Genomic DNA, 18,303 nt, shown 5'->3' on the forward strand with positions numbered 1-18,303 from the left:
ACATGCTAGTATAGAACAATTGAAAATAAAAAATTTTCAAGTAACACTTAAATAACACTAACAAATGAAATACATAAATACAAATCTAACAAAATATGTACAGGATCTGTATGCTTTAAACTATAGAAGAAAATCAAATAAGACCTAAATTAAGAGAAATATGTACCATATTCATGGATTGGAAGAGCCAATATTGTTACAATGTGAATTCTCCTCAAATTGATCTATAGATTCAATGTAATCTCAACCAAAATCCCAACAGGGTTTCTGTAGATATTGACAAACTGATTCTAAATCTGATATAGTAAAGCAAAGGAAATAAATTAGTCAAGGAGATCCACCTGATTTCAAGACTAACTCCAATAATCAAGACAGTCTGGTATTGGCAAAAGGACAGACAAGACAATGAATGGAACAGAATAGAGAGTCCAGAAAAGACCCACACAAATATGGTAAATGATTTTTTTTATCAACCCCCCCTTTGTGGCTTTTTTTTTTTTTTGCATGCTGTCTGCTCTCTGTGTCCATTTGCTGTCCGTTTTTCTGTGTCTGTATTTATTTATTTTATTTCCCCTAACCCCTTGTGGCTTGCTTGCTGTCTCCTCTCTGTGTCCATTCGCTGCAGGCTCTTCTGTGTTCTTGCTTGTCTCCATTCTTTTTTTGTTGTGTCACCTTGCTGAGCTGGTTTCTGCAGTGCTTGTGGGCTGGGAAGCACTCTGCAGCATGTGGGCGAGCCTGCCTTCACAAGGAGGCCCTGGGACGCAAACTGAGGGCTTCCCATATGGTAGGCAGGAGCTCATCTGATTAAGCCACAGCTGCTTCCCTCAAATAATTTTTTATAAAAGTGCAAAGGCAATTCAATGGAGAAAGAGTGTGTTTTTTGTTTTTTTGGGTTTTTTTGGTTGGTTGTTTTTGTTTTTTTAAAAATGATGATGGGGGAAGCGGATGTGGCTCAACTGATAGAGTGTCCACCTACCATATAGGAGGTCCAGGGTTCGAAACCAAGGCCATCTGGCCCATGTGCAGTGCTGCCGCTCACAAGGAGTGCCCTGCCACACAGGGGTGTCCCCCACCCAGGGGAAACCCACGCACAAGGAGTGCACCCTGCAAGGTGAGCTGCCCCCGCGTGAAGAAAGTGCAGTCCACCTAGGAGTGGCACTGCACACACATGGAGAGCTGACATAGCAAGATGATGCAACAAAAAGAGACACACATCCTGGTGCTGCCGAGAATGCAAGTGGACCCAGAAGAACACACAGCGAATGGACACAAGAGAGCAGACAACTAGGGGGGTGGGGAGAGAAGTAAACAAAATAAATCTTAAAAAAAAAATGATGATGGAATTTTTGGGCATTTATATATAAAAAACTAAACTTTTACCCATACCTCACATCTCATACAAAAAATAACTCAAAATTAATCATATACCCAAATTTAAAGAGTGAAATTAAAAAACTTCTAGACGAAAAGATAGGGGGAAATATCTTTCTGACTGGCTTAATCAAAGAGTCCTAAGATAGACACCAAAAATGTAATGCATAAAAGAAAACTTTATAAATTGGACTTCATCAAAATTTAAAATTTTGACTGTGAAAGACACTGTTAAGAGAAAGAAAACACAAGCCCCAACCTGAAGAAAATTTTGCAGATTACATATTTGACAAAGGACCTTTATCCAGACACTTAAAGAATTCTCAAAAATCAGCAATAAGGTACAAGTAAGTCAAGTAGAAAATGAGGAAAAGTTTTAAACAGACATGCCACTGAAAAAGAAGGCAAACAAGCATATGAAAAGATTGTCAAACTTATCAGTCATGAAGGGAATGCAAACTAAAACAATGAGATACAGATGCATATCTATTAATGGCTAAAGTTCAAAATAGAAGCAAAAACAAAATCTGACAAAACCAAGTGATGAAAAGGGTGCAGGGTAACTGGACTTCTCATACATTTCTGGTGGGAATATAAAATGTTAGGGCCACTTCAGAAAACTAGTTGGCAGTTTCATATAAAGTTAAATACAGTCTTGCTGTATAAATCAGAAATTCTTAGAAATCTAGTTGGCAGTTTCATATAAAGTTAAATATAGCCTTGTATAAATCAGAAATTCACTCCTAGGTATTTACACACAAGAAACAAAAAACTTTCGTTCACATAAAAACCTGTTTGCAGATGTTTAGAACAACAGTATTCATAATCACTGAAATCTGGAAACAAGTCAAATGCCCTTCAGTTGGTCAAAGGATTCTTACACAGTGTACATCCATATAATGGAATGATACCAGCCATACAAATGATCTAAGTACTGAAATATACAAACTACCCGGATGAACCTCAAATGCATTGCACTAAGTGAAGGAAGCCAGGCTCAAAGGTCTACATATTGTACGATTCCATTAATAAGACATTCTGGAAAAGGCAAAACTATAGGGACAGAGAACAAGCTGTCAAGGGTTAAGGGTAGAGGAAGGAGTTGACTACAAAAGGGCAACATGAGGGAATTTTGGGGGGTAATTCAATTGTCGTGGTGGTTACACAACTCTGCATTTCTCAAAACTTACCTAACTGTCCGACCAAAAAGTGAAAGATACTGCAAGTAAATTTTAAAATAAATTTTAAGAAATTTGAGCAATCCTTTTTTTCCAATTTCATCTGTCCCTCTCTTTAGTCAATGTACACATTTCTAAAAGCTGAATACAGATTGAACTCGTGTAGATTTAAATATTTAAAAATTCACCAAAGGAAGTTTGCTTTAAAAAAAACTCTTTTGTAAACTTGGTTAAGTGGATCGGATACTTGCTATCTTGGGTGTAAACTGAACTTCTGGACTTCATTGTTTGTTTAAAGTGATGTAAATGTGCACCTCTGATGATTTTTCGGGATATTCTTTTCTTTTCTGTAGCACTGACCAGGAGTGAGTGGGTGGAGTTGGTTTTTCTTACGGTTTTTCCCCATTGCCAAGGCCAGAAGAGAAAGACTTCAAGTACTTTTCTGGCTATGCAACTCCCCCAGGACGCGTCACTGGAGAAATCCAACATTCTTTGATTTCCTGAAAAGGGCACACTGGGAGCCAGGGTTGGGGAGCCTGAATGTGCCACGACTTGCCCTTTGATGGGCTGTGCTTGCTGCTGGCTGCTGAAGGTCATGGAGCCCGAGTCCCATTGGGCTGGATCACTGCCACTTCCCTCCATTCACCCTGCCAGCCTCAGAACGCCCTCACGTCAAAGTGCAAACAGGAACACCATGAAAAGGAGGAAGTCGCCTTTGTCTAGGCTTGGTGCTTAGTGATGTATGTCAGTGATGACACCTGTTCAATAAACCAGGTAAACTTTATGCTCCTTGTTCTTGGCGCTTTCTAGCCCTGCAGTTAGCTCAGGTGCTCGGCTCACTAGTTTGCACATCCTGGTCACATTTCCTCAGGCTTCACTTTCCCAAGGTGTGTTTCAGGTTCAATAGTCTTTCAAAAAATCACAGACAACTCTGCCTTTGCCACCCCTGAGATGGTGTTCCTCACTTGGTTCAATAACTTCCTGAAAAAACAATAGATGCAAATCTCATTATCAATCATGAGCATACTAAATGCCTGGGGAGTTCCCTAACTAAAGCAAGCCCAGTGTGGCTCCTTTTATACACTGAAGTCTCCTTTTGTAAAGGAGCTAACCCCAACCTCCACCCCCCAACCACAGGCGCGCGCGCGCACGCACACACACACACCAATTTCTATAGCTATTAAATCCCAATTAGCACGTGGTACTTTTTGAAATCTTGTAGGCATTCTAGCGGTCACTCTCCTGGACAACTTAAAATTATCTATGGGTTAATGTAGTGATCTTGAGAGGCATAAGCTTTAATTTAATTGCCGGAAGTCAAAACCACTTCTGGGAGCTCCAAGCCCCTGACAGAAACAATTCCTCTTCTTCTTTTTTTTTTTTTTTAAAGATTTATTTATTTTTATTTATTTCTCTCCCCTTCCCTCTCCACCCTGGTTGTCTGTTCTCTGTGTCTATTTGCTGCGTCTTCTTTGTCCACTTCTGCTGTTGTCAGCAGCACGGGAATCTGTGTTTCTTTTGGTTGCATCATCTTGCTGTGTCAGCTCTCCGTGTGTGCAGCACCATTCCTGGGCAGGCTGCACTTTCTTTTCCTGCTGGGCAGCTCTCCTTACGGGGCGCACTCCTTGTGCACATGGGGCTCCCCTACGCGGGGGACACCCCTGCGTGGCATGGCACTCCTTGCGCACATCAGCACCGCGCATGGGCCAGCTCCACACGGGTCAAGGAGGCCTGGGGTTTGAACCGCGGACCTCCCATGTGGTAGATGGACTCCCTAACCAGTGGGCCAAGTCCACCACCTCCAATTCCTCTTCTATGCCACATGCTTCAGCTTATCTCCTGACTTCATTCAGCAACCCCAGTGACGTGAGTCATCTTTCACAAAAGGAGTAAATGGTACCATAATTCAACACAAACAGCGACTAATTAAGCACTTCGTAAATAAAAGAGAGAGTTAGGTTGTAATACAGATGTCTTCAGATTATCAAAACACTACCAGAGTTTAATTTCTTTTCTGGGGCTCTCGCCACAACTGACAGAGGACAGTGAATACTTCTAAATTTTTAAATAAAGATTAAGTCAAATTTAAATTGTGAAGTGTCTTCTTATTAAGAAACCAAAACATATCCTCTAACAAGAAAGAGTCCACAGACACCTGACCCAAAGCATTCATCACAATCTGCCAGGTTTCCTCTTTACTTTCTGATTTTCTGCCTGAAGGAGTGTAAGGGTCAAGAGAACCAATGCAAACCCTGGAAGACTTGGCCTCATCTGGAATGCCAAGCCATGGCTCATTCATTAAGGAGTCCACCAGCCAGACAAGCAGAGCTGGTTTAAACACTTCATAGGCCGAGGCTCTCCTACTTTTGGAGTCCTCATCCCACATCAAATAAAAAACGTTAAATGTACCCATGTCCCACATTAACTATAGTTTCTTTTCAGGTGCCCAACATACCCATTGTCCCCTGCAAGCTACTACACCTAAGGCAGTATATCTACAATACTTAATGGATAAAACAGTCATGCACAGAGGAGCACAAGAATGGCAACCTTGGTACAGCCACCTCAAGATGCTCTTATCAATTATAGTCCAAAATGTTTGAAAACGAAATAATATATATAACACCCTATGTCAGTCAGTTTCACTTACATCTTTCCTTTAATCTTCACAACAATCCTTTGAGTTTGAAATTATCCTCGTGTACAGAGAAGGGAAATAAAGCACAACAATTTTAGTGACTTGGCCAAGGTCCCACTGCTAGCAAGTGGGGATATGCACCAGGTGCCATTCCTTCAAAGCCCACAGTTTTCAACTGAGTCATGTCACCTGCAGGCACAGAGGAAAGTCATGTTCTTCCTTGCTGACATTTAAAGTTAGACAAATATTGGTCAACTGCAGTAAATACTTAATACTCTGTCATTCATAGATCTGTTCAGATCATTTAGAAGCTATTAATTTTTTGTCTGTATCTATCTGCCCAAAATGAACTGGTTCAAATGGCAAAAGATATCCCACCTTAAGTGTTTTTTTTTTTAGGGGGTGAATTCAATCATATACTCTGCCCTCTCTTAGCCTTATCCATCAGGAGGAATCTTCTGTAGGCCAAGAGCAGTCATCTTCTGCAGAACTAATTTGGTATTTGGAACCCAAGGTAACTTTTCTATTCCTGCTTGTCTCATCTTTCTCACACTATATTTTATAATCCTTAGAGGAAGAATTGGATCTTATTCTTCTCACTATCTCCATTAACAGTGCAGTTTAGTGGTGAGTGCTGGTTCCATATTTCCACTCTGATGCTAACCAGTTATGTGACCTTGGGCATGTCACCAATGTCTCATTCTCTTTATGTATAAAATGGAAACAATACTTGCCCTGCTTACCTCACAGGGTTATTATAAAGATGAGAAAGCAATTCAATGTATATGTAAGTACTTTGTCTTCTAGAAAGCACTATGCAAATTGGGAGGATTATTAGCCCAAAGTATTGTCGACTGATATTGGCAAGAGAGGCAGGTTCCTGGGGTCTTTTGCCAAAAGCTGTTCATGGGCTGTTAACAGCTTGACCACTACTGCACTAGGCTTCCAAGACCACAGCAGATGAGTGAACCAAAGGATCAAATAAGATGAGACAGCCAGCTCAGAGGTCAGGGTTCCCAGAGAACAAGGAAGAATTGTCAGGAAGTGGTACTTTTGTTAGTCGGCACGTCTCCTGGTCTCCTCAGGAAATGAGGCAGCAACTCAATCCCTGACTGGAACCATCTGATCCTTAGACACCTAGAATTTGCTGAGAGCTATTGTCAACACTCAAACACACACACTACTCTCAAGGCTTACCTAAAGAAACATCACAGGTGCAAACACAGATGTCGGTCATATGGAGAAGGCACTTAGCCAAATCCTTGTCTTAAAGCCCCAAATTGTCAGGGTGAAGAAATGTAGGATGGACTTGAAGCACCATGAAAATTCCTGAAGGAAGCCGAGGTTGGAGAGTAACTGAGAGGGTTGGAGGCTCCAAGCTAGGATGAAGGGGCAGGTAGGAAAAGGGTTCTTCAACTAGCAAATCCAGGCTCAACAATTTACTGGAAAAATGCTTGTTAAGGAAAAGGAATTCCCTCCACAGCATGACTCGAAATAGAAGCAAAGCTGCCACCTGTAATAAAATCCCAAGCAAAGAGAGACCCCTGGGGATACTCAAGACCCAACACAACCAAGCCTCAACCTGTCTCTCCAAATCTAAAACCTGTCTCCTGTCCTCCTAGTCTAACATCCACTCTACCCAAGCATGTCTCTTCATTTCTTTCAGCTCTTCCAAAACCCCAAGCTTTTGTTCACAATGGTCCATCTTTCAGGAGGAAAATGACCTTCTCTTGCCACTCCTCATTCAAAGCCAGTTATGTCCACACTTGGGACAGACTGGGTTGAGTCTTTTCTTCCACACAAAGCCTACTCCATCCATCCCACTACCCAGGGTTCACAGAAGAATTAATGCATGCGTGCTTAGTGGGGTCACTTTATTGCCTTGTAGAACGAGCTTTTCTATAAATATGAGTGAGCAAAAGTGTTTTTAGTCTATGTTCTCCAGAAAGCAGAGCCTGAGTCAAGAACTTGAGAGCAGATAATTTGGAAGATGCCAGGAAGCAGAAGTAAGGCAGCATAGAGTGTAAGACAGAGAAGGAAGAAAACCCAGTCAAGGATGCATGACAAGCTGGTTATTGTCTTGAGCAATTGGGTCTCGATCCCAGTGGGATTCCTCGAGAAACCGAGTAGAAAACGACCCAATCAAAGAGGGGAGGCTGAAGCATACAGCCATGGATTCCCACCCTCGGGGGCTTTAACATCCCAACCTTCCCCTTTTTGTACTTTCAGGTCACACCTGACATAGCTGAGTGGACTGCCTCGGCTTCAGATGTAGAAGCAAAGCTGAAAGGATCTGGTAAAACACACAACAAGCCACCACAAGCATCTGATACCATGAACATGCATGTTTTTCCTTTGAAACAAGCCTGTAAGCTTTTTAACTGCAAAGATCATAAAAGGAGAAAGAAAACATGATGCAGATGGTTGCAATTGTATATTAACATGCTTTGGACTAAACCTTGAGATAGTTTGCTCTTTCTTATTTTAATTTCATGGCATTTAATCCCTTATGCTTTGTTGAAAAAAAAATAACACCTTTATGCCATTATATGGCAAAAAAAAAAAAACCACATAAGGCAATTAATACATGGAAAAAAATATTGTCTTTGACGATGCAATTAGTTAAGATGAGGCCAGCTGGATTAGGGTGGACTCTAACCCAATATGAATGGTGTTCTTGTAAGATAAGGAAATTTGGACACACACAGACAGGCACAGAGGAGAACACCACATGGAAATGGAGACATAAAAGATGGCCACATGGACACGGAGGCAGGAATGGGAGTGAAGCACCCACAGACTGAGTTATTCCAAGGACTGCCAGTGCCCACTAGAAGCTAGGAAGACACAAAACAGGATACTCCTCCACAGGTTTCAGGGCAAAGCATGGCCCTGCCAATGCCGTAATTTCAGACTTCCAGCCTTCAGAACGGAGAGGATGCATTTCTGTGGTTTGAAGCCATCCTATTGCTTTGTTATGGCAGCCCTTGGAAGCTACGACACCGCCTTTGGGCTGTCATAATATGTAGAAAGACATCAGAGAAACCTTACTTTTGCTTTTTGTATCTTTTGCTGACCCTCATTCTGTCTGTCCTTCAAAAACCAGTCTTGCCCACAGGGCCTGACAGACCTTGAGCAAGGCATTTCATTTCTCCAAGCCTCAACTTCCCCATCCTTAAAGCGGAGATAGTAATTGTGCTGACATCCCAGGGTCATTGTGAGCATTAACTAAGTTAGAGTGTGAAAAAGACATTTTGTAAATTGTAAAAAGCGATTCAGATAGACATTATTATAGCAAGCCTGGCTCAGAGGTGACCTCCACTCTGCAGAAAGCCCTGCTGTGCCTTCCTTCTCTGCAGGATTCCAGCTCATGTTTTGTACCATCTAAGGGCACATCTCCCATTCTGTATTCTTATTTCTGCAGGCACCTTGTGCCTTTTCTTGAGTTCCCCAATGACGACAGTGCCTTGTGCTCTGCATTTTTACAGCCTGCTAGAATGGTTCTCAGCACAGCACTAAGGCTCCCCATAGGTGGAGACCCAGCTATGCCAGCACGTGCCTCATTCTCTCCTTCTCACACTCTGCTCCCTGCACACACACACACACACACACACAAACACCCCACACATACACCATGCTTCTGTTTGTGCTGTTTTTCCAGGTGGCAACATCTGCCCTCACCTTGAATTTCTTCAACTTGCACTCATCGTTTTAGGGTCAGCTCCATCCCAGTCTTCTATGAAACCTTGTTTAGGTCCCTTCATCCATGCATACCATAAGGATTTTTCTTGAGTACCTGCTATGCGCTAGTACTGTGCACAACAGTGAGCCAAACAGACTGATCTCTTCCCTCATAACTCTAGAGCCATACTCATAATCTGGCACTTAGGCAATCTGCCTTGTGTGGTTTCCTTTTTGGTTATTTCATGCACGCACATCGTATATCCCTGGCTTGAAGGCTAGCTCCTTGAGGAAGGCTCCTTTGTACCCTTCCACTCCCAAGCAAAACAGTGTGTGACATTTAATAATTGTATGTGAAAATAGTACATGCCTCCACTCTTCGCAGAAGGGCAAAAATACATGGAAAACTTTCCAAAACTATAACAGCTATTCAATACAATGATCAAGTTAAAACATTAAAAATGCACAAGCAGTTGAAACTGCAACACTGGAAATGTTTTGGCAAATACAACAGGAGAGGGTTACTGGTTTAGGGTGTTGGATGTGGGAGGCATGAGGGACAGGCATACCTGGAGCAGACTTCTAGGGAGTGTGTGAATGTTCATCTTGTGTGTTGTTATCGATGGGAGGAGACCCACATAATGAATGGGAAGGTGTTGGACTCCTATCCTGGGGAGTCCTGCTGTGTTCTCAAATAGAGAGGCAGGAGTCTCTTGAGAGTATAGGCAGTGCCTAATAGGGGAAGACAGGCCAGTATGTCCAGCCCGTAATGTAGTTGCAAGTAAAGTAACTATGAATCTTTTTCTTCAAGGAGTGAAGCTTGGTATTTGCCATGGATCCTGAGGGGAGGGAGAGAAAGGAATAGATGTAATATGGAGTTTTTGGGGGGTGCTGGAATTTTTCTACATGAGCTTGCAGTGATGGATACAGGCCATGTTAAATATCAAAATTTACAAAAGTGTATGGTCCAAAATGTAAGCCAGATGTAAAACACTGACAATGGTTAGTAGCAATGCTTCAATATTTGTATATCAATTGTAACAAATGTATGATCCACATGTAAAATGTTATTAATATTAATAGGGGAAAGGAGGAAAGGGGGAGGATGTTGGGTATATGGGAATCCCCTATAGTCTGTATGTGACAATTCTGTAACATAAAGTTTCTTGGAAAATAAAATGAAAAAAATAAGATACTAGAGGAATAAATGGAAGAAAATGTCACCGTACATTCAAAACAACAGATGAAAGACAATGCCAATTTTTTTCATAATTTTATTTTTTATTATTTCAAAAATTTTAATTGTAATTTATTTTTAAAACTATCATTATTGCATTTTTTATTTCATTCGGTTATTTTGTTGGCTTTTTTAAAAGAAGTTTTGGATCACAGAATGGTTAAAACTGTGACAGGGGATGATCATTGGTGTGGGGTGTCAGTGATGGGGGATGCATGGGAGGAGGTTCACCTGGACATACCTATAAGGCATATGAATGTTTATGGGGCATTGTCATGGTGGGTGGAGATCCACACAATAACTGAAAGAATATTGAATTCCCATCCTGGGGAGTTCTGCCACATTCTCTAGTGAGACAGCAAGAATCTCCCAAGTACAGGGGCAGTGACTAGTGAAGGGGGATAGACTATTGATGGGCCACTGATATTGATGACTCTACTCATGAACATTTTCTTTTGAAATTGAAATAGGTTGCCTAAGAGTTACCCCCTGGGAGCCTCCTTGTTGCTCAAATGTGGCCTTTCTCTAAGTCAAACTGAGCATATAAATGAATTACCTGCCCCTGGAATGGGACATGACTCCCGGGGATGAGCCTCCTTGGCACCAAGGGATTACTACCAAGCACCAACTAACAATGCAACAAGAAAAAAACCTTGGCCAAAAGGGGGAAAGGATAAAGACAAATGAGTTTATAAGGCTAAAAGACTTCAAAAGGAGTCATTAAGTCATTCCAGAGGTTGCGCTTATGCATGTCTCAGCAGGATCTTATTGACTGCCACAGTAAATATTGCCTCAAATAGCAGGGCTCCTGAGGGCTCTAGAGTCATCCAGACACTATAGGTAGGGCAGATAGCTCAGGAGTTTGGTGCCTTGCCAGTGGGCCCTACTTTGGAATTTATGCTCCCCAGTGTGACAGAGTTGGACTCATTTATGGTTTCCCTGCACATAGCTCTTCTGCCCCTTCTAATTGAACCTATAGTTAGCACTAGATTTAATAGGTATATTTCCAAGAGACTTCAATCTTTGGGCCGTTCATGTGCCAGTTGGGCCCTGAATTTCAACGGAGTTGCACTACCTACTCTCCAGTTCATTGAACTCCCCCACAACAACAAGGAGATGATGACAGATGACAATCCCAAATAACAGAGAGAGTCTACAACTGCAAGCAAGAGAGTCTCATCCATCTCATCCCATGGGATCTAAGCCCCCTCCTCAATTACAGGTGGAGAGGAACTCACCATCCCAGAATCCTCAGGATTGGGGAATGAACGATGGACCAAAGTAGACTTGCTGGTATTCTACTATAGACTTATTGTGATTCCTGCCATGGAAGAACTTTTATCACTGATGTGGAGCAGTGGCCACTGGAGGTTCTGAGGGGAGGGAGAGGGAAAAACAGGTGTAATATGGGGCATTTTCAGGACATTGGAACTGTCCTGAATGATGTTGCAATGACAGATACAGGTCATTTTATATCTTGTCATAACTTACAAAACTGTGTAGGAGAGAGTCTGAACTATAATGTAAACTATAATCCACACATAGTGGCAATGCTCCAACATGTGTTCATCAATTTTAACAAATATACTACACTAATGAAGGATGTTGTCAATGTAGGAAAGTGTGGGAGGGGTGGGGAGCAGGGCATATGGGAATCCCCTACATTTTTTATGTAACATTTATGTAATCTTAAAAAAATTTTTTAAAGTATATTAAAAAAAAATACATGAGCATGACTTGATATATATATGACTTAACCAGATATAAGAAGGTTTACTTCAAAACTTGTAGACAAAAATGTTAACATAATTTCCTTTACAGATGTTGTCATTTGAATATGAAACTTCTGGTACAATTAGAGTCCAGAACCTGAGAGAGATGTGGGTTTCTAATTGAAGGGTGAGCTGTGAGATGTGACTCATGTATTAATGAAAATTAGATGCCACCTTGTGGCTAACAATAGAAATTCACAGATTTAGCTGGGCAAAAGAATTGATTGCTCTGGATCTGAATGAAATATAAAATTGCATTCTGCAAGTAATACACTCCACCCTAGTGGTGACATTGTATTCCCTATTAACCCTAAAAAGAAACCTTTTCTCTAATCCCTGACCTCCTTGGCATTGTAAACCATAACTGACATACCCACTACAATTTATAAACATCGCAAATTTCTCCTGCTCTAATGTATGGGGCTGGCTCTCACCTTGCTCTAAATCCAGCCTTGATTAAAACTTGAAAACTTTCAGGGAAAATTTCGATCTTTTAAGAATGAAAATGAAAGCACAGATATTTTCAAGAAAATTAAGTGAAACACAATTTGCTTTCATTACTAAATAAGAAATTCAGTGACAAGGGAATGCATCTTTTGTAAAAAGATGTCCTTGGAAATAATTTTAAGTCAATATTTTATAGTTGCATAGTACTAGAGAATTCAGAATTTCCCCCAAAATAAAAGTTATTCAATAGAAAAGATTAATATAAACATAATCATACCTTACAGCAGATATTAGTTATTTAGATGCTTTAAAAAACAGTTGAGACATAGTAATTCTACAACAAACTATGCCACAGACAAACCACATTGAATCTTCCTGTAGCAATAGACTATGTAAAATAAGGGCGTTATTGCTATTTCTGTTCCCAAACAGCAGAAGCTCAATATAATCTACTTTGTGCCTGACACTGTACTAGAGTTCAACAGAGACCAGCAGTCACTTACAAAGTTTAGATAGACATTAAAAACAAATTATACAAATAAATTATTTAAATACAATTTCATAGAAAAGTAGCAATTAAAATATATTGAAGAGAAGAAGGCAAAATACACTTTATCCATCATTTGCCCACAACAAGTTTGTGGAATTTTGTTTTATTTGTAGAGTAGTTTAGGAAGTGGAATGTGAGGAGAAGAAGGAAAAAGGATGATTCTCTATGATAGGTAGACTAAAACCTGCAAAGATTTTCTTTCTGGTTTCATATGAAAAGCATGTAATCAATATTTTAAAAATTAAAGACTTATATAGACTAGAGACTTAACTGTGATTCTAGCAATGCAAGAAAGATCGTTGATATAGAGATAGTGGCCACTGGAGGTTCTTGGGGTAGGGAGAGGGAAAAACAGGTGTAATACAGGAGCATTTTGGAGACTTGGGAACTGTCCTGAATGACGTTATGACAGATATGGGTCATTATATATTCTACCATAACCTACAGAATTGAGTGGGAGAGAGTGTAAACTACAATGTAAACTATAAGCCATGCTTAATGGCAATGCTCCAAAACGTGTTTAACAGTTGCAATGAATGTACCTCACTAACGAAAGATGTTGCCAATGTGGGAAAATGTGGAAGGCATAGGGAGTGGGGCATATGGGGTCTACTATATATTCTATGTACCATTTATATAATCTAAGTATCTTTTTAAAAATTTTTAAAATTATAATAAATAAATAAAGACTTACATAGAGACTAGATAGCACCTGTATTTTATGGACATTATCATAGGATGCTGCACTAATAGAAGCACTATTACAGGCCATCTAACCCGACTCTTTCATTTTGAAGATGAAGAAACTGAGACCAGAGAGATTAAATGATATGACAAGGTCACCCAAGCAGTTACCTCCAGAACTAAAGCCCAGGTATCTGGACACACCAACCTATCCACCATGCACCAAAAATGGTTAAAATGGGCCAGAGCAAATAAATGATTTTACCAACAAACAAACAACAAGAAAAATTATCTTTACATTGGTATTTACTACAAGGTAAGTTTATGTTTTTCCAATTTGGCTTTTAGAAACTTGCTGATCTTAAAACAAGTAGTATAGACACCAAGGTGGAAATTCGAGATAAAGCTGATAAAAATTTTGATCTAAAACAAAATAAGAATCAGTCAAAACAATCTCTTCAAAATAGGAAGCTGGATCAGACGAAGCAGGACAGAAAGAATCTAAGAACAAATAAGTGCTCTTGGCAATCCTAGCTCACCATGAGGCTTAGAACTGCACATTCCATTCTGTGAGAACAAAGTTTTTTCAACTACAATGAAAAACTAGGCTGAGGGTTTGGGCCACTCTTTCCCTCAAGAATATTCTTTCCTCCTGGCTGCTCTTCCCGCTATGATTGCCCTTTCAGTACCATTAATCATGACCTCCCTTTGTTTGTATTTTACCCAGATTTCACTCATATCATGAAGTTGATGTGTGATGTAAGAAGGAGTAATACCCTATCATTTGTTCTCGGAAATTGCATTGGCTTAAATATTATCAACTGACTACTGAATTTCATGGTTACGGAGATCAACTAAACCATGGGTAAGAGCACTCAAAGTGCTGGAGAAGCATCAAGAAGCAAAGGAAGCTGCTAGCATTTGGGTTTCATCAGTTTCCTGGCAGGTATATGTTCCATTTTCTATGGAAAGTGAGAAATCATGATTACCATAGATTAGAAAGAACATGAGTGAAGAACCTCTTAAATTAGTCATTTCAACAGGAAACTGGAATTCTAAAGCGTTATACCTACCCATGCCTTCACAGAGTTCTCCAAAGTAACATTGCCTTTAGGAAGCAAAGCTAGGCAAACAGGTCAGCTTGGAGGTATTTTCACAGTTTAAAAATGCATTGGGGGAAGTGGATGTGGCTCAAGTGATAGGGCTTCCGCCTACCATATGGGAGGATCCAGGTTTGATCCCTGGGGCCTCCTGGTGAAAAAGAAGAGAACGTGTGCCTGTGTGGCGAGTCAGTGCCTACATGAGAGTGCCTGAGCAGTGAGCCCAGTACCCACGTGAGTGCCCATGTGGCGAGCCATGTGCCCACACAGCAAGACGAGTGCCCGTGAGGAGAGCCAGCGCCTGCACAAGTGAGTCACATGGCAAAATGATGATGCAACAAAAGAGAGACAAAGGGGAGAGTCATGGCGAAGTGCAGCAGAAACCAGGAAGTGAGGTGGCACAGCTGACAGGAAAATCTCTACACATCAGAGGTCCCCAGGATTGAATCCCATTGAATCTTAGAAGAGAAAAAATGAGAAGACAAAAAGAGAAACAAATACAGAAGATCACACAGAAAATGGACACAGACAGCAAAAACAGCAGAGTGGGGGGAGAAGAAGGGGAGAAAACAAATAAATCTTTTTAAAAATGCAGTGTGGAATATTAGAAGCATGAGCAAAAAAAGAAAAAATAAAGTGGACTTCCTCAAAATTAAAAACATTTGTGCCTCAAAGGACATTAGAATGGGAGAAAATATCTGGAAACCATCTACCTGACAAGGGTTTAGTATCCAGAATAAAGAACTCCTACAGCTCAAAAAAAATAAAAATAAAAAAACAAGACAAGCAACCCAATTTTAAAATGGGCAAAGAACTTGAATTGATATTTCTTCAAAGGAGATATACGGAGGGCCAATAAGCACATGAAAAGATGATCAACATCATTAGACATTAGGGAAATACAAATCAAAACCACAATGAAATACCACTCTACACCCATTAGGATGAATACTATTTAAAAAAAAAAACAGAAAATAATGAGTGCTGGCAAAGATGCAGAGAAATGTGGAGTCTTGTTCATTGTCAGTAGGAAGGTAAAATGGTGCACTGTGGAAAACAGTTTGGTGGTTCCTCAGGAAGCTCAAAAAAGAATTACCATATGACCCAGAATCCCACTTCTAGGTATATACCCAAAAGAATTGAAAACAGGGACTCAAAAAGATATTTGCCCACCAATGTTCCTAGTGGCATTATTCACAATTGTCAAGGCACAGAAGCAACTCAGGTGTCATTAACAGATGAATGGATAAAATGTGGTATGCACATACAGTGGTATATTATTCAGCCATAAAAAGGAATGGTGTCCTGATACATGCTTCAGCACGGTGGAACCTTAAAGACAGTTAAGTGAAATAAATCAGACACAAAAGACAAATATTGCGTGATTTCATTTCTGTGCAATAGGTAAAGTAAGCAAATTCATAGAGACAACAGATTATAGGTTACCAGCGGCTGAGGGTTGGCAGATGGGGGAATAGAGAGTTATTGCTTAAAGAATACAGAGTTCCTATTAGGGGTGATGAAAAAGTTTTGGTAATGGATGGTGGTAACGATGACACCAAACTGCTAATGTAATTGATATCACTAAACTGTGTATGTAGAAATGACTAAAATGGGAATGTCTGTTTTGTGTAGATGTTACCACAATAGAAATCTTTTTAAAAAAATGCATTGGGGGGGGTCCAGATTTTAAATAGCATCTGGCTGGGAAAATCTGATGAAATTTCTTCCCACTCTAGTACCAGTATATCCCAGTATCCAGATTTTCTATAAGTTGTTCAACATCTCAGTAATATCTAGTTTGTGCCTAGTTTTTCATTTTTATGAACAAGCCTCGGTTGTGCATTTTGAGTACTTGTCCAATTATCTCCTTAGCCAGCTATTGGGATAATAAGTCAGATATGTTAGTAAGGATGCTAAGAGGAAAAGCAGCTGAACTTGGTGAAGGTGGGATTTAGAAGGGAATCAGAAAAGGCAAGAAGAGTAAGGGGAGGAGAAAACAAACCAAAGACAGAGGACCAAAGCAAGGAGAAACCATCTAGGATTTTTTAAAGGGCTGTGGTTGCTTTCACTTCACACCTAAGCAGGTGATGACAGTCCCTCCTTCCTCAAAACCTCACCTCAGTTTTCTAGTCTGTCCTGGTTCCCTCCTCTCTCATCATTAAAGATAGTCACTCCCCAAGGTTCTACTCCTCCCTTGGGGCTCTCATAAGTGCCAAGGCTTTAGGCTCTTGATTCCAGTTCCAGCCTTTCTCCTGAATGTGAATATTGTTTCCTCCTAGGTACCTCCACTTAGATGTCTCACAGGCATTTCAAACTCAACAGGACTTCAGAAGTTTACTAAATTCAATTAACAACCATTGCTACTGTTATGCATAATGGGGGAAGTACTGGGCAGGAAGGGGGGCACAGGAAAAAACAAGAATGAGTAAACTGCAGTTTCTGTCCTCATGAGGCACGACACCAGCAAAAGTGCAAAGGCAGGCAGGAAATGGCAGGCTTTAGGACAGGAGGGGAAGGCTGCAGCTGACTGGGAATCAGGAGCTTTGTGGTGGGGTAGTAAAGACCATCCTCCGTTGGCCTGAAGGGAAAGACAAAATTCTGATGTGCAGAGAGGAGAGGTGGAATGAGGGGGAGAGGAAGACATTGCAGTGGGAATGGAGGTCCAGAAAAAAAAGATGGAAATTAGGACCTTATGGGTCCATCCTGCTTCCCTGCTGTTTCTATTCCCTCAGAAGAAGCTAAATTGGGTATTGGTATGTGGAAGGGAGTTATGCTTAAATTTAGTAAGCAAGGAGGAACCCGGGAAGGTTTTGAGCAAGCAAGTAACATGGGTAGCCTCTGAAAGCAGTCACTTGAAGTAGGGGAAGGACTGGGATTGCACAGCCCTCAGCATCCACTGGAAAGGGAGATCTGGAACTCAGAAGAGAAGTGGGGGGTTGCCACATCCCCACATCTGGGAATATTCTTCCCAGAGAAGCCAGTTAAACCTGAAAGTAAAACAGAACCAAGAGGAGGTGGAGAGAGAGGAATTCCAAAGGCAGAACCATCTAAGCAGCCATTCTTTGTGGCCCAGAAAGGAACAAAAGCTGCCAGGGAGCCAGCAGAGGTAGTCACAAAGGTGGGCCACCTGGAAGAGAGCAGGGAAATGGGAGCCAACTGAGGGGAGTGAAAAGACGGAACAGCTAAAGTGCTCTGCCTGCCTAAGGTGAGTGAGGACTAAGGAGAAGCCAGTGGAGGAACATAATCTCTGCCACCACCTGCTACTCCTTCAGCCAGTTCTTCCTCCTGACACTGCCACTTCTCCTAAGTCTCTCTCATCTCAGGTCCCCAGCCCTCTGCTGAATCCACTTCTGTGCTCTCATCAGTCCCACCCAGTCTGCTCCAGTCTCACTGGCCTTCCCCTCTCCAACAATTTCAATGGGACACCAAACAGACCACCTCCTGGGTAATTCCTTCTCAACTCCTTCCTGTCCTCTTCCAAAAATTGGAAATTCCTAAAGCGGAGTTCCAATTACCGAGCCCTTAAATGGCTGCTATTACCTGGAAACTAAAGATCAAACTTTTTACCATGGCGACCAAAGCTTTTACAGCTTACTAGGGTACCGCTCACCCTGCCCCTACACTGTTCTCCTAATTTACATC

This window comes from Dasypus novemcinctus, chromosome 25 (genome assembly GCF_030445035.2).
Source record: "Dasypus novemcinctus isolate mDasNov1 chromosome 25, mDasNov1.1.hap2, whole genome shotgun sequence".
NCBI lineage: Eukaryota > Metazoa > Chordata > Mammalia > Cingulata > Dasypodidae > Dasypus > Dasypus novemcinctus.